This window comes from Felis catus, chromosome A1 (assembly GCF_018350175.1).
Source record: "Felis catus isolate Fca126 chromosome A1, F.catus_Fca126_mat1.0, whole genome shotgun sequence".
Classification (NCBI taxonomy): Eukaryota; Metazoa; Chordata; class Mammalia; order Carnivora; family Felidae; genus Felis; species Felis catus.
This window is the reverse complement of record NC_058368.1, coordinates 231,337,781-231,363,023: the sequence shown is the minus strand read 5'-3', so window position 1 is coordinate 231,363,023 and position 25,243 is coordinate 231,337,781. Positions and strand designations below refer to the sequence as shown.

General features: G+C 48.7%; 1 protein-coding gene and 1 long non-coding RNA gene across 4 annotated transcripts in view; one reads left to right on the top strand and one right to left on the bottom strand.

The window, feature by feature from the left end:
* ATPSCKMT (ATP synthase c subunit lysine N-methyltransferase) overlaps window positions 1–25,243 on the bottom strand; it is a 240,033-nt gene that overhangs the window by 153,293 nt on the left and 61,497 nt on the right. The gene's annotated exons all lie outside the window — the stretch shown is intronic.
* Window positions 16,904–25,145, top strand: LOC102899766. Of its 3 annotated transcripts, none has more exons than XR_006586324.1 (4): window positions 16,904–17,303; window positions 22,877–23,114; window positions 24,564–24,652; window positions 24,821–25,145. It is a non-coding gene; the product is annotated as an uncharacterized LOC102899766 (long non-coding RNA). The 3 variants fall into 3 exon arrangements; XR_439611.4 differs by having other exon boundaries at window positions 16,932–17,303; window positions 22,979–23,114; XR_439610.4 differs by lacking the exon at window positions 22,877–23,114 and having other exon boundaries at window positions 16,946–17,303.

Sequence of the window (25,243 nt, the reverse complement as noted above, 5' to 3'; positions counted from 1 at the left end):
CTCAAGGCCGTCTTCTCTGTGTGTCTCTCTTTCCTCTTCTGTCTCTTACAAGGGCACTGGATTTAGGACCTGTCTGGATCACCCAAGATGGTCTCACCTCAAGACCTTCTGCTTAATTACATCTGCAGTGACCCTTTTTCCAAATAAGGTCATATTCACAGGTTCCTGAGGTTACAACATGGACATATATTTTGGGGGCCACTATCCAGCCCACTAACTACCCCAAGAGTTTGCTCTGTGCCAGCCGCTGTTCCCATGTTCATCTCAGCCTCACAGTACATTTATGAGGAAGAACTATTGCTGTCTCCAAAGTTAACTAAGGAAAAATGAAGGTTGGTCAGCAGACATAGTGGGCAGATGTAATCCAACGCATTGCTGGCCCATATGGTACTTTCCTGCAAATTATTAAAAGGGACCCCCTCGAGACTTCCATCAAAAAAAAAAAAAAATCATCATCATATACCAATCTTTGTTAGACCAAGACATTGACTGCCACCTGCTGGAAAACTTGAGTAAAAAACACAAATCTGCACCGTCTGTGATGTGAGTGGTGGCCCCTGGGAATGGGCGCCATCATGCAATGCACAACCTACACTACTGTACACGGCAGCTCTGTGTTGCTGATGAGGCCACATGAGCAACAGGAGCCGGGCCAATCAGAGAAGCAGGATCCAAGGGTCGAGGGGGGCCTCTGGATAGACCGAACACAGTGCTGACATCAGCCTCCGGTATTTTAACCACTGGGTGGAGAAGAGAGATGGGGAATGAAGCAAAGGCACAAGCAAACACATCTTTTTCATAGACCCTGTGGTCTGAAAGGCTCCACTCTGGGAGAATGTGCAGCGTGCCTGCCCCTGCACACTGCTCTCTAGCTGTCCCCTAGAGCAGCGCCCACCTTCACGATGCATGCATGAACCCTGAGTCTCAGAAGAAAGAACAACAGAGTCACAAGGAAAACAGAAACTTTAAGGTTGTCTATCTGTCGACAAGCCCAGAAGGTAAACTGCCTGAAGGCAGGGGCCACGTCGACATTATACCCTTGTCTCCACTGTGTCACGAATAGAACTTCGGGCACCATCTGTAGACGCCGACAAGCAGGGCACTGTCCCAAACCCCAGACCTCAGAGACCCGCGCTTTGAAGCACCTTCCTCACCATACTCTGTTCCTCTCCATTGGCCGGGCCCGGCCAAGACTGATGGCGCCAGGCTGGCACTGCGGCCCAGACCCACACACCCCTTTGTCTCCATGTCTCTATTCACTGCCCCCCATCCACCTCCACGGGGGGCTGACAGGATGCCCCGAGGACTTCTCCGCTCTGCTGGACCACGGCTGGGCTCTGGTTCCAGGAGGGCAGCCTGGCCAGCAGGTCACTCCCATGGGGCAGCGCCATGTTGGTTTCAAGGGTTACAGTGACACCAGGCTGCTGGAAGGGTGATGATGTGCTAATTTTGGAGAGCCTCAAGACACATGTCAGACACAAGACGAGTTCAGGGCTCTGAGCTCTCAAAGGGTCACTTATGACCCTTGAACCTGAGCCGAGTGTGCAGGTCTATGAATTGACTCTTAACCATCTGTGCTCCCACCACAGTGCTGCCTCTAGTCCACAGCACCCAGGGGGCAGCTGGGATGGTGGCAGGTGTCCTGTACCCTGGCCTGGAGGAGGGTCACACTAACTCCTCTGCAGGCCCCATGCCACATGTCAGGCAGTCCTAAGGGCTGGCTACCCCCATCTCCTCCTGGGGCTTTTCAGACCGTTGCCCCATAACACGTCGAGTTTTCCAATGTTCCCTTCCACCTCCAATCAATGTGGTGACACAGCACTCTTCTGGGTCAGCCTTTTGTTCTATTTTACTTATTTCCTGTTAAATTAATGTTTTGGAGCACTCTTTGGTTCACAGCAAAATTGAGTAGAAAGTACAGAGTTCCCAAATACCTCCCCCCCCCACACACACACAGCTTCCCCTATCAGCAACATCCCTTTAAAACATTTTTAAGTCTTTCATTAATATTTTTTCATGAAGGAAAAAGAAAATCAACAGCAAGATACACTTCACAAATGGGTGCAGAAAATCACGAGAACGGCTGAGCACTTACAATAATTCACACGCACACACATGCACGTGCACCACGGCTGGGGCACACGGATGCTATTTTTACACACTTGTTAGGTTCTTGGAAATTCGGGATTTGTCAAGGTTCTCAGTTATCTGGGACTACCTAACGGACTGTTTCTGGGAAAAACTCAAGGAGGCTGCCTGCAAAACTTGAGATTGACACTTTCACAGAAGTGACAGTAAATACAGTGAGAATCTTTGGAAGCTGTACTTTCCTGGGTCGGTGTGAGCCCCGCAGGATGAGGGGCGGATCCTCTGCCCCCAGTGGGCCACTCAGCTCACCCCATGGCTGGGTGCAATCAACATGAGAGATCCCATCCTAAGCACGCGGTAACGGGGGTAAGAAGACCGAGGACATGGGTAGAAGATGCGCTGTTCTTTCTGTCTGCTATACAATTAGTACAGTTACCATGACCAGAAGCAAATTGCCATTCAAGTTTTATTGCATCCTCCGGGTAAGGTTTGTATCTGGGGTCATCATCGACGAAGCACAATGACCCCCTTGTGAGGATCCCCGGAAGACACTGGTCCTGGACGGCATTATCGACGACAACAGTGTCATGAGTAAGGGCATAGCCAGCCTTCAGGAAATGGACCGGGGGACCGCAGAGGCAAGGTAAGCTGTACTGTTTCGATACGAATCGGTTCCAAAGAGCCACGGTGTTATGAGTAACGGGTGGGAGACCTGGAATTTTTGAAGAATGGTGCCTTTGGCAATAAAGATTACCAGGAAGAGACGGTGTGCGGAGGGAAGAAAGAAGCATCACGTGCACTGACTGGAGAATAAATAAGTACGTATCTCTTTTCTACCCATTATTCTAAACCTTCATTGATAAATCCATACACCTCAGTGGGCCCATACATTTTACAACACATTTTTCAATCACACTGTTCACAGGGACAGGAGCCACAGAAGAATATTTGCCTGGGATCCCACACAATCTAGGGGAGGCCCTGCTAGGCACCACAGTAAATACTGCGCGGATAAGGAAAAGAAATTAAGGGGGTCTCTCATGCACTGTTGACTGGGATGCAAACTGGTACAGCCACTGTGGAAAACAGTGCAGGGGTTCCTCAAAAAAATAAAAATAGAATTACCACATGATCTCGTAATTCCACTACTGTGTATTTACCCAAAGAATACAAAAACTCTAATTCAAAGGGATACATACACCCTTCTGTTTACTGCAACATTATTTAAATAGCCAAATGATGGAAGCAACCCAAGTGTCCACTCACTGATGAATGGACAAAGAAGATGTGTGTATACACACACACACACACACACACACACACACACACACACACACACACTGGAATATTACTCAGCCACCAAAAAGAATGAAATCTTGCCATTTGCAGGGACATGGATGGGGTTTTTGAGTATAATGCTAAGTGAAATAAATCAGAGAAAGACAAACACCATACAATTTCACTTCACGTGTAGAATTTAAGAAACAAATGAACAAAGGAAGAAAGAGAAAGAGACAAACCAGGAAACAGACTCTTAACTATAGAGAACAAACTGGTGATGCCAGAGGGGAGGCAGGTGGCTCGGGGGATGGGTGAAAGAGGGGATTGGGAGCAAGGAGCGACCGTCTGTATTGAGCACCAGGTGTTACATATGTTGTACACCCGAAACGAATATAACACTGTCTGTTAACTATACTGGAAATAAAATTAAAAACTTAATACATTTTGTTAAAAAGAAATTACTTGCCTCAAACATGAGAGCCAGGAGAAGCCAAGAGTGTCCATCAGAAGGAAAAAGCAGAATGAGATAAAAGGAATGAGATTTTTTTAATAATAAAGGATTGACAGTATGCTTTGCATTTAAGAATAGTAATATTGTCTTACATTTTGGATGGAAAAGAAGAAAATCAGCTCTGTTACTTGTCAGAAAATAAATACATTAAGATTTAGAAAGTATACACACGGCTGGGACATTTTCTTTGCTAATAACATAGCACCAACCTAGCCAACATAACCAACAGAGACATTAATATAGGTTTAAACAAGTGTATCTCCTAGGCAGATACTTAAATTCCTTTAATTTTACATTAGGATATAAAATCACTCATTCTAATGGGTTAGTAAATGCACAGTCCTTCAGAAGCCCCATTGACAAAAACACAACACAGGCAGAGGGAAATATACTGTTATTTCTGCTCTGGCTGTATTTCCATTTCCTAATAACAATAATGAACTTGAAGCATTGTATTTGCATACAGATAGGCCTAGATTCCTGTTACGCGGCGGCTGTACAGTTTAAGCATGTCGCTGATGTGCACTTCCCAGCCTCAAAACACAATTTAATAACCACTTTATGGAGAGTTGGATTACTGCGATGTGTTTAAGCATTAGGGCTGTGGCTTTTCCAAAAATCGCTGGCAACAGGGCAAAGTTCTATGGCACATAAAAGTCGATCACAAAGTTCTGAGCTGTTACAGCACACTGACTGTGGCTGTTCTTCAAGCGTCTTCACGGCCCCATCCGTGGCATACTGCCACCCATTCCATTTCCTTGACACGATTCATTCCTTCCTTCCCCCCCTCCTTGCTCACACGTGTACGAATGACTGCTGGGGCCGTGCACAGCACCGGGCACGGGTACAAACACGGCAATGCACAGACCCTACCCTCCAGCAGCCCAGAGTCTAATGCCACCGCCCATTTGAACCAAACGTTTGTGAACATGAGGTCAACAAGCAAACATCAGGCTGGGGCATGAGAGGGGGCATCTCCAATAGGTGTAAGAGTACAGAGGTGCATTTAAGAAACAAAACAAATGCACAAATACACGACTTCTCCAGGAAATAAGGCCATGGTGGCAGGTGGTATGGCTCAACTGTAAGACAGGGCAAGGAGCTGAAACGCAAAAGCCAGATGACGATTAACATTCTTTAATGTGAAGCCGAGAGGTTTTGTATTGATGCTGTATTGGTTTCATTGGTTGGTTGGTTGTTGCTATTGTTTTTTTTGTTTTTTTTTTTTTTTTTGCACAGGAACAAAGAAAAGAGGTAAAACAAACAAAACAAAACAAAAAGAACAGAACAGAGGCAAGGAGATCAGCTAGCTAAAAGGCCATCACTGTACTTAGGTATAAACCCCAAGTTCTGAAGGAAGTCACTGACAGAACCCAGTGGCTGGCTGTGAGTGACATTTGAGAAGAGAAGTCACCTGGGCACCTGGGTGGCTCAGTCGGTTGAGCATCAACTTCGGCTCAGGTCATGATCTCGTGGTCTGTGGGTTCGAGCCCCGCGTCGGGCTCTGGGCTGACAGCTCAGAGCCTGGAGCCTGTTTCAGATTCTATACTCACGCTCTCTCACTCTCTCTCTCTCTCTCTCAAAAGTAAATAAACGTTTAAAAAATAATAGAAAAAGAAGAGGACTCACCAAGGTCTTGGTGCCCAAATGTGAGCAAAGACAGAAACAAGTGTCCACAAGGTTTCTACCTTGAGCACAGAGAAAAGGGAATCATGCCATTTTTTAAAATCCAAGAATGTCAAAGGAAAAACAGAATTGGGGAGCAAGGGGGTCAGAATAATGCTTACTTTACACATAACTTTGAACATCCATTGGCGAGGTCCAAAGGTCAAACTGAGGCAAACCAGGCTGCGGGTGTGGGATGTGCACGAGTCCCAGGAGAGGGGTGGGCAGAACACCACACTGGAGTAGTGGTGTTGCCAGAGGAAGCCAACGCTGAGATTCCCAAAGAGGGAGACCAGGTTAGAGACCTTAAGGAAATCCGGGAGGTAGAGCCAATGAAAGTCAAGTGTTACCGATGGAAGACTAAAGCCAGGAGAACACATCGGGGCCCCAGGCCTTCCCCAAAGGGGATACAAGCCATGTCACAAGTGAAGAGAGGAGGTGCCAGGGCCTAACTCAGGGGGAGGAAGGGTCTTTATTGGGAAGGGTCTTTATTAGGAAGGGGGAGGAGGTTTGCTTTATTGAATAGGGTGTGAGTGGAAGGACCTCGACTGACAATGGTCACCTAAAGGGCAAGTGGAAACCTGAGTCTGGAATTCCAGATCAAAGTCAGAGACACGGGGACGCCTTCAGCAACTGGCACAGTACCTGAGACAAGGCGTGCTGGACACAAGGAGGGATCACCAAGGGAAGGCCAGCTTGGCCACCAGGAAAGCCTTCAGGGAGCACCCACCTTGGAGAATTCTCCGTGGTCTGGCCTGATCCCTAGCTGGGCAGCCCAGAGCCTCGTCTGTGCAGAGTGCCAGAGGGTGTGGGGCTGAGAGGCTGACTCTTGCTAACGAGGCAACGATATATGAACTAGACCCAGACTCACCAATTCACAACGTGAAATGCAAATGGTCAGCACGGCCACTGCATCTTCTATGAGTAAAGGAGACCCTCGGGAGGAGGTTACTGCCTGGTGACAGGGAGGCGGCCCCCAGGAGCTACGTGGTCTCCTGGGATGGTGGGAACCCCCGGCCTCCAGGGCACCCCCATCCTGCCCTCCCACCTGGGGCCCAGTGAGCACCTGTCAAACATTTCCTTTCCCTGTTCCCCTCCCACCAAGGTCTCTTCTCTATCAAATCATGTTCCCTAAATCCTACCCGATCTCCCCAGCTTCACAAATCTTTAGTGCTCCCTGGGGCCAACAGAATGGAGCCCAGAGCTTTCATGAGGCTGCCTGCGATTGGCTACATCCCACCCTTCCAGACTCCCGACCTCCCACACGGTCGCACACGTGATTCACTAGAGAGGGTACGGTCTTTGTCTCCCACCTGCTCCGTAGCCCTGGGTCCTCGTTCCTGTGTGCCAGTGATGGAAGTTCACACCAGGTGAGCCCCTCCTCTGCTCCAGGCACTGAGCAAAGTCCTGAGTACCTATCTGTCCAGGTGATCCATATCCAGTGTATGTAGCCAGTGTATGTAGCTCTAGGGAGTGGGTTCCATCATCAGATTCACTGACAGATGGGGAAACAGAGGCTTGAGGAATAAAGAAATTTGCCCAAGGCCAAATAGCTATCAAGCAATGGAGTTAAGCCTGTGAACCCAGCCCAGAGCTTGGAGTCTACACTCTCAAAACATCTACCTTCCCAAGGCACTTACATGGTCCGCACTGTAAATGTTTGTTTAGCCCATACGTTTACATTTGTACTATGAAAAAATGTGGATTAGAATCATGAATGCGAGACCTTAAAAAGAAGTGTTTTATTATTTTAAAGACCAAATGTGTTTCTTTATTGTAAAATGAGATCTTCAAGACCGCTTCCCTAATTTTAAAACACTCATTTAATTTACTCCAGCCACCATCTCTCTGGAGCGGTAAGACTGCATTTCTTTTCAAACATTCTGTCTTTCAAGGCGCCCAGCTGGCTCAGTCAGTAGAGCATAGTACTCCTGATCTCAGGGTTGTAAGTTTGAGCCCCACGCCGGATGCAGAGATCAAACATTGTGTCATTCAGACTGCTTCTCCTTCAAATCCTCAAATGAGTGTGAACTGATGAGGCTTTATTATAAAAAGCGATCTTTGGCAGAGATGCAGCTCCTACAGGTGTTAAGCACCTCTATCCCAGGGTTTGTCTTCCTGAGTGCAGAAGGTGGCTCTATCACAAAATTGCTGGGTGATTTTAGGCAAGTCAATTAACCTCTCTGACCCACATTTCTACATCTATCCAACGGGGGTGATCTTCATAGCCCATCCACCCTCCAATGGTGAGGTACACAGATATCTGGGTAGAAGGTGGCACAGAATAAACTTTCAATAAATACCAGCCATTACGATTCGACACTACGTCCTAACGACACTATCAGAATATCGTATTCATAGGGACATCTGGTCGCTCAATCGGCTAAGCGTCTGACTCTTGATTTCAGCTCAGGTCATGACTCAGCGTTTGTGAGTTCAAGCCCCACATCGGGCTTTGCACTCACAGTGCAGAGTCCCCTTGAGATTCTCTCTCTCCTTCTCTCTCTGCCCCTCTGCCGCTCGCAAGCGTGCATCCTTTCTCTCTCGAAATAAGTAAACTTTTTTTAAAAAGACAATATTTTATTTGTATTTAAAACTGAGATGTAAGCTGTCTTTGCTTCAATTCTATTTAAGAAATTTAAGGGGCACCCGGATGGCTCAGTAGGTTAAGCCTCTGAATCTTGGTCCCAGCTCAGGTCTTGACCTCGGGGTCATGAATTCAAGCCCTGTGTTGGGTTCTGTGCTGGGTTTGGAGCCTACTTTAAAAAAAAATGTTTTTGGGGGGCGCCTGGGCGGCTCAGTCGGTTAAGTGTCCGACTTCGGCTCAGGTCACCATCTCGCGGTTCGTGAGTTGGAGCCCCGCGTCCGGCTCTATGCTGACAGCTCGGGGCCTGGAGCCTGCTTCAGATTCTGTGTCTCCCTCTCTCTCTGTTCCTCCCCCACTCGCTGTCTCTCTGTCTCTGTCCCTCTCTCTCTCTCTCTCAAAAATAAACATTAAAAAAAAATTTTTTTACGAAATTCTTGGGGAAATTGATAAAAAGTCAAATCAATTATAAAGTAAGCCTCCGCTGCTCCCTGGGAAGGAGGGAGCCACAGCGCATCTGTGCCACAGCGGCACTGACTCATTGCTGAAAGAGAGGAGAGCTCAGGACTCTAAATTCCGAGTCGTTCGGACAGCCCCACCATTTTCCAAACATTGCGCCAACATCGTGAAATACTTTAAAATCAATAAAAATGGGCTTGGCAGCAGTAGGCAATTATTCATACGTTATCTGAAAACAATAAAGTAAAATATACCTTCCACTCAATTTTTAGGATTATACGTATTACAGGTGAGTATTTATTTTTAGCTGCCTTTCCCCTTCTTTCTCTCTTTTTGCTCCAGTGGTTAGTTTTGGAGGGTCAGACAGAGTTCAGTTGTATAGAGAAAGTACTAACTGCTGAATGGGTCTGTCAGGCTCCTGTATTTAAGGAGACGGAATTGCATATTACAAGAAAATGATTGTTCAGCTACCTTTTCATTAACAATTTGTCTAAAAGGAGACAGACTTAACTGCTTCCATTGGAGTTGGGAAGCAACAAAGTGAATGTGCTCCAGAAGGATTATGTCATACTTCAAACATATGGTGAGCTACAAACACCAAGATAGCACACTCAGAAATGGTGGTGGGTTCACTGTTGTTTGGTGGCAGTTTAATTGAATAGCCATAAATAGTACCAAAAAAAAAAAAAAAAAAAGGAACTTGTCATTATCTGCACAATCTCAAGTGAAATACTGTAATGATTTTCTTTTATATATATTTTGGGTCCCTGGCACATCGAAGAATAATTTCTTTAGGGGGACCTATACCGAAGGTTATTAAGGAAACATCAGCTACTAAATGCATCCCAGGTCACTTTCCTGTAATGGCTTGCCATGTTTGAGCACAGGGGGGACGTACAAAGGGCAGAGGGAAAACTTGAGAATGAGCCAGGGCTAGTGCAAAAAGAAGGCTTCCCTGAGTGCACCCCCAGACCGAAGTCCTGGGGCCAACAGGTCAAGCAGGCTTGCTTCTATGTCTGTCCACAGACCAGAAAGTCTTGTCGCTCCCATTCTCACCCCCACAATGTTCTACCTTTTTAACTCACCACGTGATGACATTACTTCAGACGTTTTCGGAAAGCTCTGTGCTGGTGTTGCATTGTCATGACTTATGTGGCCAACAAGTCCACAACAGGTAAGAGCCCCAGACCCCCAATCATGTTTCAAGGGGCCCAGATTTACTCTGCTGTATCACCGAGACCTGTGTCCACCAGGAAATCCACTCTTCCTCCGCCATGGAAATATTACTCCTTAACACTCATTGTATATAATAGTCACGTGCTCAATGCCCAAATAGCTGTTCTCTTCTCCTATTGAATAGAAAGCGATCACTAATTACCGCAAAGGGGAAAAAAAGTATACTGAGAAACACAATGCCACGTGCAACAAAAGAAAATCGCGGAGGCTGTCCTGGGTAAAGCTGGCTCCAAGGGCCAGGTATGGGAGAAGCAGTGCATTGCTAGAGAGAAAGAAGGGAGAGGTTGTTTTCTAACAAAATTTTAAAGATACTACGTTGACAAGGAAGAATACGGGTGAACAACGGACACACGAAAAGATGCTCCACACCATTAATCAACAGGGAAATGCAAATCAAAACCACAATGAGATGTCACCTCCCCACAGTCAGAATAGCTGTTAACAAAAAGACAAGAAATAAAAAAGAGTGTCAGTGACGATGGGGAGAAAAAGGAACCTTGTGCACTGTCGGTGGGAATGTGACTTTGGGGCAGCCTCTGTGGAAAGCAGCATGGAGGTTCCTCAAAAACTTCAAAATAGAGATTCCATAGGATCCAGTAACTCCACTACTGGATATTTACCCAAAGAAAATGAAAACACTAATTCAAAAAAGATTTATGTATCCCTATGTTTACTGCAGCATTATTTACAAGAGCCAAAGATACGAAAGCAACCCACACGTACATCGATAGACGAACGGACAAAGAAGATGTGGTCCATATATACCGTGGACTATTCGTCGGCCGTAAGAGAGTGAGATCTTGCCATTTGCAACAACGTGGACGGACCTAGAGGGTATTATGCTAAGTGAAATAAGTCAGTCGGAGAAACACAGAGAACATATGATTTCACGTGCATGTGGAACCTAAAAAACAACACAAACAAACAAAAAAGCAGAAACAGACCTATAAATGCAGAGAACAGACTGCCGGTTGCCGGAGGGGAGGAGAGTCAGGGACGGGCAAAATGGGTGAAGGGGAATGAGAGATACAGGTTTCCAGTTACGGAAGGAATAAGTCAGGGGGATAAAAGGCACAGCGTAGGGTATACAGTCAACAGCACCGTAATAGTGTTATATGGTGACAGAGGACAGCCACCCTTTTGAACACAGCATGACGTGCACACTTGTCAAATCACTATGTTGTACGCTCAACACTAATGCGACGGCGTGTGTATTAAAATAAAATGTAAGAAAAAGATAGCAGGTGGACAGGACTGTTGTGAAGTGATGAAGAAAGACACTAGGGGTATTGTTGCCAACCCGTTAGGGTAAGATATTTTATGTCTACCCCTTAACTATCTGGAGATAGAATTCATGCAAAACATAACCTAAAACAACACTCACTAAGTAACTACTATCAAAAAAAAATTTTTTTTAAAAACAGAAAATAACAGACGTTGGCGAGGATGCAGACAAATTGGAACCCTCGTGCACTGTTGGTGAGAGTGTGCAATCACACAGCCACTGAGGAAAACGGTATGGAGGTTCCTTAAAAAATTAACTGTGGAACTACCATATGACCCAGCAGTCTTCCTTCTGGGAACATAGGCAAAGAAACTGAAAGCAGGGTCTCTGAGATATTTGTACACCCATGTTCATAGCAGCATCATTCAAAATAGCCAAGAGGTGAAGCAACCCAAATGTCCACTGATGGATGAATGGACAAGCAGCACGTGGCCTACACATACAACGGAGTATTATCCCACCTGAAAAAGGAAGGCAATCCTGTCCCACGCTACAACACGGATGACCCTTGAGGACATTACGCTAAGTGAAATAAGCCACTCGCAAAACGACAAATTCTGTGTGATTCCAATTATATGAGGTATCCAAAGTAGTCAATTCGTAGAGACAGAGAGTGGCACAGTGGTTGTCAAGGGCTGGGGGAAGGGAAGAATGGGGCGATGTGGTTAACCGGGTATAATTTCAGATTTGCAAGATGGAAAAGTTCCCGAGATCTATTTCTCAACAATATGAATATATTTAGTACGCATAACTGTACACTCTAAAATGATTAAGATGGTTGAGATGTGTGTGTGTGTGTGTGTGTGTGTATAACCTAACACAAACAATTTTTAAAATGATCAACACCATGTCCCAATGGTAATAAAATGGAGAAAATAAATTTGTGATCGATGTACACATATCTCAACACAGAAATGCTCAGAGAACATAAGGGGATGTAATTCAGGAGTCAGCGCTTGCCGCTATCCTTAGAACCCTCAGAAGACACAGGGGCGCCTGGGTGGCTCAGTCGTTTAAGCATCTGACTCTCGATTTAGGCTCAGGTCATGATATCACGGTTTGTGAGTTCGAGCCCCACGTTGGGCTTTGTGCTGACAGTGCAGAGCCTGCTTGGGATTCTCTCTCTCTCTCTCTCTCTCTCTCTCTCTCTCTCTCTCTCTCTGCCCCTCCCCCACTTATGCACATGCACTCTCTCTCTCTCTCTCAAAATAAAATAAACTGTAAAAAAAAAAAAATCCTCAAGGACACAAAAGCCACAGGGGCAGGTGACAGAGGTGATAACCCCCAGTGAAGTTCCAAAGCAAAATGATGGACACGGTGGCTGCAGCCCTTCGATGGGCAGTACCGCCCCAGCCACTGCGGGACGCTAAGTGCTCCTAGACCACAGTCACTCCACACTAGTAGGGCCGTCCCCCTACCCCCGTCACTGTGTCCCCTCCAATTTCCACAAGGTGACACCCCCAGGGGAAACCACCCCAGAGCAGCAGTGAGAGCTGCCAACCAAACCAGGAGACTCACAGAGAAAATAAAGGGTAGGGCCTCATATGTGGGGTTCTGCCCTCTGCCAATCACACAGCTCAGGCCCCACCCCCAGACCCTGGCCCCCGCGAGATTTTCAGATGTCTCAGAATGCACGCAAAGGCTCCTCTCGGCAAAGCTATCTCGCGACAGAATTTAGATTTTGTGTTTTAATTTCTCTGGCACTCAGTTTATGCCCTCCCCCCCACATGTCCCCATCACAGCATTTTATTTACTTAAGACTCTTGAAAATAAAAGGCTTCAGCCTCAAAGGAATGAAGCACTAATGGTGAAAATGAATGTGCCGTTAAACCAGTGGGGGAACCGTTTTTGGTCTTCCTGACAATCCCCAAATAATCCGGTGCCTGAAGCCACCCACTCCGCCAGCAACTGGCCCTGCTCCTGGATTGGACGCTCACGTCCCTGCATTTTCACTCTGTGATCAGCCTCTCTCTTCCTGCTTGGCTGAATCGTGCAGCCGCCTGAAGGCTGAACAGAACTGCCACAGCTACGGGGCACAGCCTCTCCGGGCTCCGCCGGCCACGGCCTCTACTGGGGGTTTCGAGGAAAAAGAGGCAAAGGGCCTTCTGAGCAATTACATCGAAAAGAAAATAGGGCTTGAGCGGCACTTACACACTTGTTAACATCTCAGCCACACGCCCTACATGTCCTAAGAGGGGCAATGGACTCCCCTCCCGGGTTAAGGCCACATAAGGATCTTTAGAGGTTTTCATGCTGGACAGCTCCCGCCCCCCCCCCCAACACATGTGCTAAACAACCCGTGTGCCAGCACCTGAGCTCACCACGACTGCAGAGAGGAGACACCCGTCCCTCTGCCCCAGAAGTTCCAGCTGAGGATGCAGACGGCAACAACGGGGAACTACCCACAGCGCCGTTGAGAATCTGGGGGTGGCACCGACCTAGGATCGGTACGAGGCGGTGGGAACTTCCTCCGGACTAAAACGCCCGAGTCCAGAAATGACTGGGGCCAACGGGTTTCATACGCCTGAATGACCAAGAACGTGAAAAACGGTAAGCAAGTTTTGTGTCTAGACAGAGCCCTGTCTAGGAACCGCCAGTTGATATGCAATTTTCTACTTAGCGGAGCAGGTACACAGAATTCAATTTGGGGGAGGGGAGGGGTGATCTGTATTCTATTCGGTTTCCACAATAGCATTCAAATGTAGGCAGGGACAGAAGAATTTATCTTCCTGCAAATTTGCTCCCTAGGGGTCCGCTGGCTCGCAGTGGGCTCGGCGCTAGCTAGATGGGCGGCAGAACAGACAACAGCAAGAAATTACAGCCGCAAATTGCCCTGTGGGAGCCGCGGTGCCAGACCCGCCGGCTGACGCCGGATCCTGTAATTGCAGACCCAAACCCGCTGCCGGAAAAGGGATAACTAACCTGCAAGACGAAAATGCCTCCGCAGCTGCCCAGGGAGTGGGTCTTGCTCTAGTCCAGAGCCGGAAATCTTTTCTACCACATTTCCTTGAGCTGAAGCATTTTGCCATTTCATCACGTTTTATCACTGCTAAAATTTGGAATGTGTCTTGCAGTCAAATTGTACATCTTCAAGGGTATTTCGTTCTCCGGACACACATGCACAAATACTGTTATGGAACTGATCGTGTGTTTTGCCATCAGTGAAATCTTAAAACCTAGGGAATTCAGTCACTGTCATGATTTGAAGACGTATTCTACAGAGCAATTAGAGATTAGAAACAGAGAGCTAAGAGGAGAGGCTGAGCCTTGCTTCCCACTCACATCCGTGTCACAAGGTCTTTTGTTCACAGCTCAGCCACCCAGCAGCTCAGCTTTTGGAATCCCCAGGGAGGCTAAGACCTGCAGGCCTCCCCGGGAGACCCTCATGCCCGAGGCCCTGCAAGAGAGAGCTCCTGGCCAAGCTCTCCCCAGGCGAGAGCAGCCAGGCTCTCGGTGGCCTCAGCATACACCTGTAGACCCAGCCGAGTCAGAACAGTAGAGTCAAACCCCTGAGCCCAGCCCTCATCCGATCTTTGCTTTTCCAAAAGGTGAGGCCCTGGCCACACGAATGGGGCTGGGAAGCAGGGGGCATAAGTTAGATGCGCAAGGGGCCAGTGTCCGTCCCGGGGTCCCTCCAGTGCCACAGCAAGCCCGGCGGCAGCCCTCTTGTCCCACAGCCAAGCTACGTGAGCGTCCAGGGACAATGGCATATTTCTTAGAAGCAAGTGACTGCCATGCTGGTCTTGGAGAGGAGGTCCTGGAGGAGTGTGACGATGACCTGGTCCTGCAATGGAGCCAATCGGCAGGCAGTCACTCACTTCGCGGCGGGGCTATGCCTCTACCTTGCACCCTCTCTAGCTCGCCCTTCATGGCTGTTGAACTCGGGCCCCTCTGGGCCCCAAAGTGGCTTACCAAGAACAAACCAAAACCGACAAGCGGTACACGTTTCTTTTCACTGCCCTGAGCCCAGAACTAGTTAGAATTTTCTTTTTTCCTAACCATGCCAGCATTTTCCCGAGAAGCAGCTAAATGTGGAACCAGGTTCTGAGAGCTTTAGGAAGTGCTACGAGCATTGCCAGCTGTGGCCGACAAACTTGAAAATGCCAGTGCTGACTTGAGAGCGGAGTCTCGGTGCCCCATTTAAGGAACTGTTAATAGCCTGAGCAGTAACACAGGGGAGTCAAGAAATCTCCACGCTCCACAAGAGCCCGTGTGAGCCAGGCATCTGTCAAAACACCCACAGAAGCCAGCTCTCAAGGTGGGAAATCAGAAGGGGAGCAACGCAAAACACCAGACATCGTCAGGAAACACAGTTTTACGGGGAAAAAGCTAAAGGAAAACATAAGGCTAATATCTGAGAGCCTGAAAAATGCATTGCTTCTCTGCTATTTTTTCTTTGATGTAAAACATTAAGAGACAAAAACCTACATTAAGTTTTACGAGCCTTGTTTTTAAAATGCAATTAATGGCACAGTGTATCGAGGCAATATAAAAATATAAAAATCATGGGGCGCCTGGGTGGCTCAGTCGGTTAGGCGTCCCACTTCGGCTCAAGTCATGATCTCGCAGTTCGTGAGTTCGAGTCCCACGTCGGGCTCTGTGCTGACAGCTCAGAACCTAGAGCCTGCTTCGGATTCTGTGTGTGTGTGTCTCTCTCTCTCTCTGGCCAGCACTCTCGCACTCTGTCTCCCTCTCTCTCTCTCTCTCTCAAAAATGAATAAACATTAAAAAATAAAATAAGCAAATATTTAAAAAATACACATATATACAACTCAGCACTTGCAAGCACATCTACAGTGCACTATATTCCTAGGAAGAGGCGGGATCCTGGAATAATGAAAAGGCATTCATTTGGATAGAAGCCAACTGGAAGTTGAGTGATCTAAGGTCCTAGGGAAGAACAGAAGCACAAGAAAGTACTTGAGGACAAAAGCCACCCAACTAGGAGCCCCTAACTGGGTTGTCACTTGAGTAAGACACGAATGTCTACACGTTAAGCCCTGAAATTTAGAGGTTTACTTGTTCAGCAACTAGCGTGGCTCCAGTGAACCAGTTCTATCCCTGCTGGTACATGATTTTAACGACGCTTCCTTAGTTCTCTGAGCCTCAGTGTCCACATCTGTAAGATGAAACTAATAATGCTCCTTTCCAGGTATGGGGTGGTAATTAAATTGAGCAGGGAACCGGGATGTAAACCTGGAACATTGTAAGTCTTCAATAAAGGTTTGTTGGCTTCACTTGGTTTTTTCCAAGGAATAGAGACTAAGAATGGCCAGCGGCTGCAAGGAGGTAAATAAAACTTAGAGGAGCATCACTAAGCATAGGAAAAAGCTGCCTGGAAACAGATATAAGGGGAAATAAAAAATTGTAAATATGATTTTCTCCCATGTAACAGGAGGTATGTGTTTCCATCTGGAAGTTCTTTCCCCTTGCGCGGTTCTTAGTGTTGGGACAACTTGGAACTGAAACTGGACGTGAGGCAGGAAAACAACTGCTTAAGACCTGTTCCTCCTCCGCCTTTGGTTCACATGTTGTTCTTCCCCATTAAACTGAGCATATCCTGGGAGGGCAGACAGGAACTTTCTAGAAGAGAGGCATGCATGTAAGCAGAAGTGACGCATGTCACTTCTAGGCCTGGTTCCGGAAACCTTGCATGTGTCCCCCCCCCCAACATTCTTTCCCCTTCCTGCTCGCAGAAGTGCCAAGGATTAGGATGACTCTGAAAGCCACGCATTGAGACCTGCAGAGCCACTGTCAGCCAGCGTCCCTGAGTGACCACACGGAGTGGAGCCACCCACCAGCCTGAACTGTCACAAACCACTGATGTAATTAGAATTCTGGAACGCGAGGTCTCTTTGTTACAGCAGCTAGTGTCAGCTTAACCAACCCAGACTTGCACATCTTGGTATCCCCAGTGCCTCCAACGGAGCATGGCTCTGTTATCGACTCAATGATCAAAACGCAACACGTATACCTGGGAAGCAGAGCTCCCCAGAATGGCTCCCAGTTCTAGGAAAAACAAAATAAAAGCTTACTCCTTAATATGAGGGGAAAAGGTCAGAAAGAAATGGAAACACTGGAGTCAGCAAGTATCTGGCCGAGCCATCTGGAGGATACATACAATCCAGACAATATCAGCATACGAGGTCATCATCTTCTATTTCTTCCGCCAGCATTATCTCCCTTCATTTAAGGTAAAAAAAATTCCAAATGTCTTTACAAACCTCCCCTCCACCACTCGGCTCTGTAGTTGAGAGAGGCGGACTCCACCCTCCCCACCCCACCCCCAGCCAGGTTTGTGCCTGACCGGCCTAAGTCAAATTGATTCTTCCATCCCCCTAGCCGTGGAGATTGATCTGGGCATGGTTTGGGGAACTAGGCCAGACCACAACGTCTGGCCAGGGTATTAAGATTGACTAGAATTGAAAGCATGAATTCAGTCCACTTCGGTGTACCCACTGAGACAGCAGACAGTGAAGAAGGGATTCCTGAGATACAGTCACACGTATGAGAACAAAACACCCCGTGGTTTTCCTTTTTGCTCAAAGAAGCAGCTCCAAAATGGAATAGTGGGTGCCGGCTTTGTGGAGTGAGCGATCCAGCAGGTCAGGGAAGCTTGGAGCTTTATACCATGCAGTCTGGGGGCCACAGCAGCAGACAGGCTCTAAGCACTGCCGTGAAGAGACTACAATACAGTTAGTCACATGCTCCATGGCCCGTGTCCTACGAGTCACTAAGCCTGCAGTAGGACCAGCCATGGCCCACCACAGTCCACCCCTTTGAGAAGATACAGATGGACCAATCTCGTGCCCCACCACGTCCCAGTGCTCCCAATGACATGAACAAGTGTTACTAGGACATAGCAGGGCACTGCAAAAAAAACAGTAATATAAAAACCCAAAACTAAATTAGCATGTGCTATTCATTACAGCATAAACCCCAGCTTTGAATGGGTAAATTACATGAATCCACTGTGAGTATTTGCACTCCTGGGTCTGCTGGAGTACGTGAACTTCACTTCCAAAGAGGCGGCAGTTATGTGGCCTCGCCTGCAAGACTCCACTCTGAGTGTTCCCACTCAGATTTATCTCAGTGGAACCGACTTTCAAAAGTGTGTTCTTGAGACCCTCAGTCCCGCAGAAGCTGCAACACTTCTGCAATAGTGATGCTGTACGATCTGCAATACATGCCAGGAACGGGGCGGGGGGGGCGGGGCTCACATCCAGTATGGCTAGGCCCACCCCTCCCCCCAACATCATGCATCTCCTGACGACACAGCTGGGGGAAATCACTAGCTATGCCCCTGGCCGTAAGTCCACCGCAAAAACTCTGCTTCATGGTCCTTGCCCCCTTCCTGCCATCCAGCACGTGGTAGGTTAAATAGTGAAAAATTTCATGTCTACCCCAAAACTCAGAAGGTGACCTCATCTGGAAAAAAAAAGGGTCTTTTTAGAAGTAATGAGTTAAGGATCTCAAGACAGAATCATCCTGGAGGGGCGCCTGGGTGGCTCGGTTGGTTGAGCAATCAACTCTTGGTTTCAGGTCAGGTCACCATCTCACCTTTTGTGAGATCGAGCCCTGAGTTGGGCTCTGCGATGACAGAGCAGGATTCTCTCTCTCCCCCTCTCTCTCTCTGCCCCTCTCCCATGCATGCATGCATGTGCACACACTCTCTCTCAAAATAAAGAAATAAACATTAAAAAAAAAAGAATCATCCTGGATTTGGGGCAATCCAAATCCAATGCCTGGGGTCCTCATAAGAAGAGGAGAGGACACAAAGACACATGGGGAGAGGAACAAGCGATGACAGAGGTAAAGATCAGGGTAATGCAGCCACGAGCCCAGGAACCTAGGGCCACCAGATGCCAGGAGACACAAGGACCCTCCCCTAGAGCCTTCTGCAGAAGTGCGTCCCTGTTTCAGACACCTTGATTTCAGATTTCCAGCCCCCAGAACTCTGAGAGAAGAAGTTTCTGTTGATTTAAGCCTCCCAGTTTGTGGAGCATTGGTATGGCAACACCACGAAACTCATACCCAGTCCACGGTCCCAGAGGACCTTCCCAAACCATGGTGGCTCCCCAGCCGGTGCTGCCTCGGCTGGTCCAGTACAGTTCCCCAAACCCCGCTTCACCAGGCCAGGCCTCTGGGCCTCCTTCCTCTTTGCCTCCCCCCCCCCCAAAAGCATCAGGAACAAGCAGGCGACCTTGTCCCATACGGCTCAAGAGCACGGCCCACGTTCTGCAACCACACCACTTTCTCCCAACGTCCGGCTCAACCCCAGACCATCAAGCACACCAGGCAACTGGACAGTGCGTGCTGAGCCACCCGAGGGAAGATGAATGCCATGAAGTCTGCTCAGGGCACACTCTTCTCGTGGATCTGGCCAGCGAGATCCCTCCGGAAACTGCACAGTGATGGCAGTTCCCCAACACCAAGAAGTGGTATGCAGTCCACACGTGACTCTCGTCCACCTCTTCACCCTGGAGGACGCCGGGGCCCACGCTCCCTGCCGATGGCTCAACACACTTGCCTTTTCTCTGCCCAACTGGCCATAAGCAGGTTTACGCCAATCGTCGTGAAGCCGGGGCTCTTGGATCCTGGCTCCTGGCAATTCAGGCAAGAAATTCCCCTGGGGGAAAGCTAGGGTAGGGCTTTGGCCATCTACCTCCCGAGGCAGCCTCGTGAGCGGTCCTCATCATGCTGGGCGACGAGGGCCGCCCACGCTCCTGCCACATCTGTCTGCTCGACTCTCAGGTCGAGCCCTGAGATCTGCCGCCATCCAGGGAGGAACGTGGCCACCGCCCACTGTCTCCTGGGTTAACGCCCATGCGCCTGCAGCAGACGGGTCTGGAGGCTCCATCCGGCACCTCAGGACACCTGTACTGGAGCCTGTGTGACTCGGGACTGGGCAGGCCCAGCACCCGTGTCTTCACACGCAGCAAGTGAGAACAGGCTTGAGGACGTCATGCCGTGAGCACAGAGCCGACGCCACCACCGCCCCATCTCACAGCCCTGCGGTTTTGTGCGGGGCCCTGGCGCGAGGTCCCAGCTCCCGCCACGTCTAGGCGCCTGTCCAGCACTCCCTCCAGGGGGTGCTCAGGCAGTGGCCACGGGTACAGCCCCATTTCGAACAGCCCCAGCTATAATCCTAGTCCAGGGCTGAGCCTGTCCACACTCTCAGGGTGGCTGGGATGCCCCTGCCCGCTGGCACCTGGAGCGTGCCCGACCCCGGGTCCCAAGTACCATGCCTCAGTGCCCAGCAAGCTGGTGGTCAAGGGCCCCCCATGTCTCCCTCTGGAACCTCTTCGAGATCAACCTCACCTACCTGCCGTGATGGCTGGAGGGCGGCAGGCTGGACGACCAGGTGGCTGGCTCCCCAACCTTGGCAGACCACCCACCACCACAGGCCCTAATTTAACCTCAACAGAGGATCCTCACGGGGACGTCCAGCTCAGAGCCACCAAATGCCCTGGGCTCCCAATAAGCAGGGTTCTTGCCTTTATTTCCCTCCTTCCCATTTCCCAATTAAACGAGACATCATCCTTTTCAATCTTGTTAACTACGCCAAAGCTCGTTCCGGCCACACCATCTATCCTGGGTTCGAACTCCGGCAAGAATAAGGACAGCGTCTTACTCAAGATTGCTTTCGTCTTGGTTTATCACGAAACCAGCCATGGGGCAGCGCCAAGGGCATGCGTGAGATAAAGACACAAAGGGAGTCAAGAGGCCCCTCTTGGCCTCCCAGTTTCTCACGAAGGCACCTAAATGCCCACATCTCCTGCACAGAGGGGGCCTCCTCCAGGCCACAGGAGGAGGTCACAGGTCATGATCTCACAGATGGTGGGTTTGAGCCCCGCGTGGGCTCTGTGCTAATGACTCACAGCCTAGAGCCTGCTTCTGATCCTGTCTCCCTCTCTCTCTGCCCCTCCCCCTGCTTGCAGTCTGCCTCTCTCTCTCTCTCAAAAATAAATAAACATTAAAAAAAAAAAAAGAATAGCTAATGTTTGGTAGATGCTGGCACACATGTGTGCTAATGGATGTAATCACCTCAACAATCATCTTCTGCTACTTTTCCATATGCGGGAACTGAGGCACAGGGTGGCTGAGTAGCCTGCCTATCCCAGCTCTCCTTAGACATGGAAGATGGAGGCATGTGGGTCCCCCAGCCTCGTCCCTGTTGGTCTGGGGCACCCACAGGTGTCCCGTCTTCAGAAATGTCCTGGTTCGAGGATAGTGTTCCATCCTAATTTTCCAGAAGTGTCCTTAAACTTCAGAAGGTGAGGGGCGCCTGGGTGGCTCAGTCGGTTAAGCGTCCGACTTCGGCTCAGGTCATGATCTCGCGGTCCATGAGTTTGAGCCCCGTGTCGGGCTCTGGGCTGACCGCTCGGAGCCTGGAGCCTGTTTCTGATTCTGTGTCTCCCTCTCTCTCTGCCCCTCCCCCATTCATGCTCTGTCTCTCTCTGTCTCAAAAATAAATAAACGTTAAAAAAAAAAAAAACTTCAGAAGGTCAAATCCAACACTCTCTCCCTCTTGGGAGTACAAATGGGGGTGCTTAATGCCACAAACTGCTCTCTCCCAAAAAAGAAGACAAATCTTGCTTCTGCCCAGATGGCTCTGATGTCCCTCCCCAGAGGAATGCCCGAGAGGGGGTCAATTTGGTCCTCTGGTCTCCTCCAGCATCGTCACCTTCCCTGGAAAGGTATCTATCGAACCCCCGTCAGAGACGGGCAGGGGCTGGCCGCGAGGCCCAGCAAGCCGTCCGAACTCTCAAATGACCACACGAGGGAAACACTGCACTGGGCTCCGAGGGGGTGAGGCCTTCTCTGTGCTGCCGCTCACACAGGGTCGTCGCAACCAGGGTGCACTGTCTGGCCGCGCCCTGGGCTACCCAGGCAGTGAGGCCATGTCTGCGGTGAGGGGGAAGGGGGCGGAAGAGAGGCGGGCATGCCCTTGTTGAGACACATCCCTGGTGATTCTGGCAGCAACCCCCTCCTCGGTGAGCTCCGAGGATGAAAAGTGAAATCTCACCTCCTAATCCGTGCTTCAAGTTTTTGTTTCCTTCTGATGATAGGAAACAATGCATGCCCATTATGAATTTGTGTTTTTTAAGTTTATTTACTTTGAGAGTGACAGAGACAGCATCAGCGAGAGAGGGGCAGAGGGAGGGGGGAGAGAGAGAGAGAGAGAGAGAGAGAGAGAGAGAGAGAGAGAGAGAGTCCCAAGCAGGCCCCACACTGCCAGCACGGAGCCCGACACGGAGCTCAAACCCACAAACCTCGAGATCGTGACCTGAGCCGAAAACAAGAGTCGGACCCTTAACCGGCTGAGCCACCCGAGCGCCCCTCATTATGAATTTTTAAAAAGTGAGCAGAGTAGGAACAGAAAGCGTCCAAAATCTGCCCCTCCCCCCTCCAAATCCTCAAAGTGATAGGTGCACTTTGCACAGTGCACAGTGCACAGAGCTTTCTAGACCCATATAAATACAAAGGTGTGTGCATTAAATTCTTTTTATATTAATCATCAGATTAGATGATTTCCAACCAACCACTCGGCCAAGTCATCACTGTGTCTTAATGTCCAGCAGCAATCTGGGCTTTTAACATACTGAAAATGCAAATTCCAGCAGTAATTTGGGCTTTTAACATACTGAAAATGCAAATTAATCATTTACTATACATTTAAGGGTGGGTCAGTTTTTCATAATAATTTTCTGGCTTCTGATATTTTCCCTGTAATGTGTTTTCTTTCCTACCCACGTCCGTGTAGAGCAGAACACTCCCCGTTCCCTCATCCCTGTGCGTAAACGCAGTATGTTTAGGTGAGTTGGTCAGAGGACACAGATTGAGCTGGCCCCCTTGCTCCCTGAAGGACAGGAGTGTCTTCTGAATGCTGGGACGTCACTCGCCTGGATGCTTGCCTTAACAAGATGACAGCCACAGGACCTTCTGGTTGATGACAGCTGATGGCGCTCCTGGTTCCAGAGAACAGATCGGGCTGTCTAGAGGTGACAGAAAGCCCTAAAATCCCCAAGTTTCAAGAAGTCCCTCCTTCCCCTATTAAAAGGTTCACAGTGATGTGGGAGCATGCACTGTGACGCCCAAGGGCCCAGCCTGGCGTTGAGAATCAAGAGCCCGCAGCAGATACTGAGAATCTGATCAGTGTGGGGACACCTCCGTGCCACACGGGCATTCAAGATGCCCACCCCGTAAGCCTCACACTCTCCCCTTTGCTGAAATAACTACCATTTCCAGTCAGGTGGCCAATTCTAGTCACCATTGACTGACCCTGTGAATATAAGCTCTTTTCTAGAAAATACACTCTAGGGGCACCTGGGTGGCTCAGTCAGTTAAAGTGTCTGACTTTGTCTCAGTTCATGATCTCACAGTTCATGAGTTCGAGCCCTGCGTCGGGCTCTGCGTTGACAGCTAGGAGCCTGGGGCCTGCTTTGGATTCTGTGTCTCCCTCTCTCTCTGCCCCTCCCCGTTCTGCATCTCTCTCTCAAAAATAAATAAACATTAAAAAAAATTAGAAAATACACTCTGCACATTTTTCTTTTAAAATTTCATGGCACAATTCGCTGGCAGCATGGAGCCTGCTTGGGATTCTTTCCCTCCCTCTCTCTCTGCCTCTCCCCTGCTCGCTCGCTCTCTCCCTCTCTCCCTCTTTCTCAAAATAAAATAAATAAACTTTCAAATTTCGTGCCACACTTAACTGAGCCTCGAGCCCGGTCTGTGCTGGACAGGTGAGAATACAGAGTGTCTGGATTCCAATTCGATCACTTATGAGGTATAACTTTAGTCAAGCTGCTAACATCTGAGCTTTCCTCGCCAAAAAAGTGGGAATATAAATACTTCTCCCAGAGAGTTCGTATCAGAATAAAAGCAAGAGGAGTAATTAAAAGAAAAAAAAAACCAGGGAGGAAAAAAATACAATAAAACCGTGTGTTAAGCTGAAGAGGCACTCTGTAAAATGCAGCACCGACCAGAATAAAAGCACGTCTGCGGAAGGCAAACACAGCACTCAGGAGCAGGAGCGCAGAGCACGGACCAAAGATTCTCCAAAAGAGAGCCACGCAAGAAGGGAGATGCCCGGTGGCATGCCTGGGGAGGCCTCCGGAGCTAGCCAGCCCCAGGTTCAAATCCTAGCTCCCCGCTTGACCACTCACGAGCTGTACAGCAGTCAGCAAGTGGCTGAGCCCCCCGAAGCCTCAGCAACCTCATCTGCAACAGTACTGACAGCACCACCTCTCAGGGTAGTTATGACAAGCACATCAGGCCGGGCATTTCAAGGGCTAAAAACAATTAGCCAAATGTTGATGACTGTTGAAGCCGGATATGTTACCGTTCCCCCTACTTTGGGCACATCCGAAATCATCCCTAATAATCTGCAACCAAGTTCTTAAAACAGTCCTCACACATTAAGTGTTTACTACACATCAGCCCTTACGTTACAGTCGAAGAGAAGTTGTTGCACGTCGTTCTTGGCGCCTGGAAGATCACGGACTCCTTTGAGAATGTGAGGAAAGATGTGGACGCACTTCCCGTAAGTATACCATAACCTTTGCCCCACCTTGTACACAAAGCCTGCCTGGGGAACCCCTGAGGGCTCCACGGATCCCAGATTAAGAAACCCTGCCCTTCAATTATGGGGAAAAGGTAGAGCCATGGTCGTTCTCTGCCATCCTACTCATAGCTTCCTAACTTCCCTTAGGTTAAAGCATGCTGTGGAAAATCACTGAAGGAAGAGGGACTGAAACAATGGGCCAGCCCTCGCTAAGAAAACACCCAACCCAACACGCACACGACTCAAGACGCGTCTCATCTCTATGATTCGTACTTGTTTTTCTGTCTCAGGTCATTTATCTGAACACGGAGACCTTTTCGTTTCCAGCCAGAGTATGAAAGAAGGTTTGGCTTCATAATCTTAGGTTGAAATTTTGGCACACGTGTATTAGCTCCCATATTCTCGGGTTGCATCTTCTCCACAGCAATAAATCTCAGAAAAAAAAATAAAAGTAAGATGATGCAGTATACCATTTCTGACTCCAAGAGTATTCTTGGTTTAACATATGACTTTTATGTCTTTGTTAACATTTTTTATCCAGCTTTGTGCAAATAGATGGAAAAATATGTA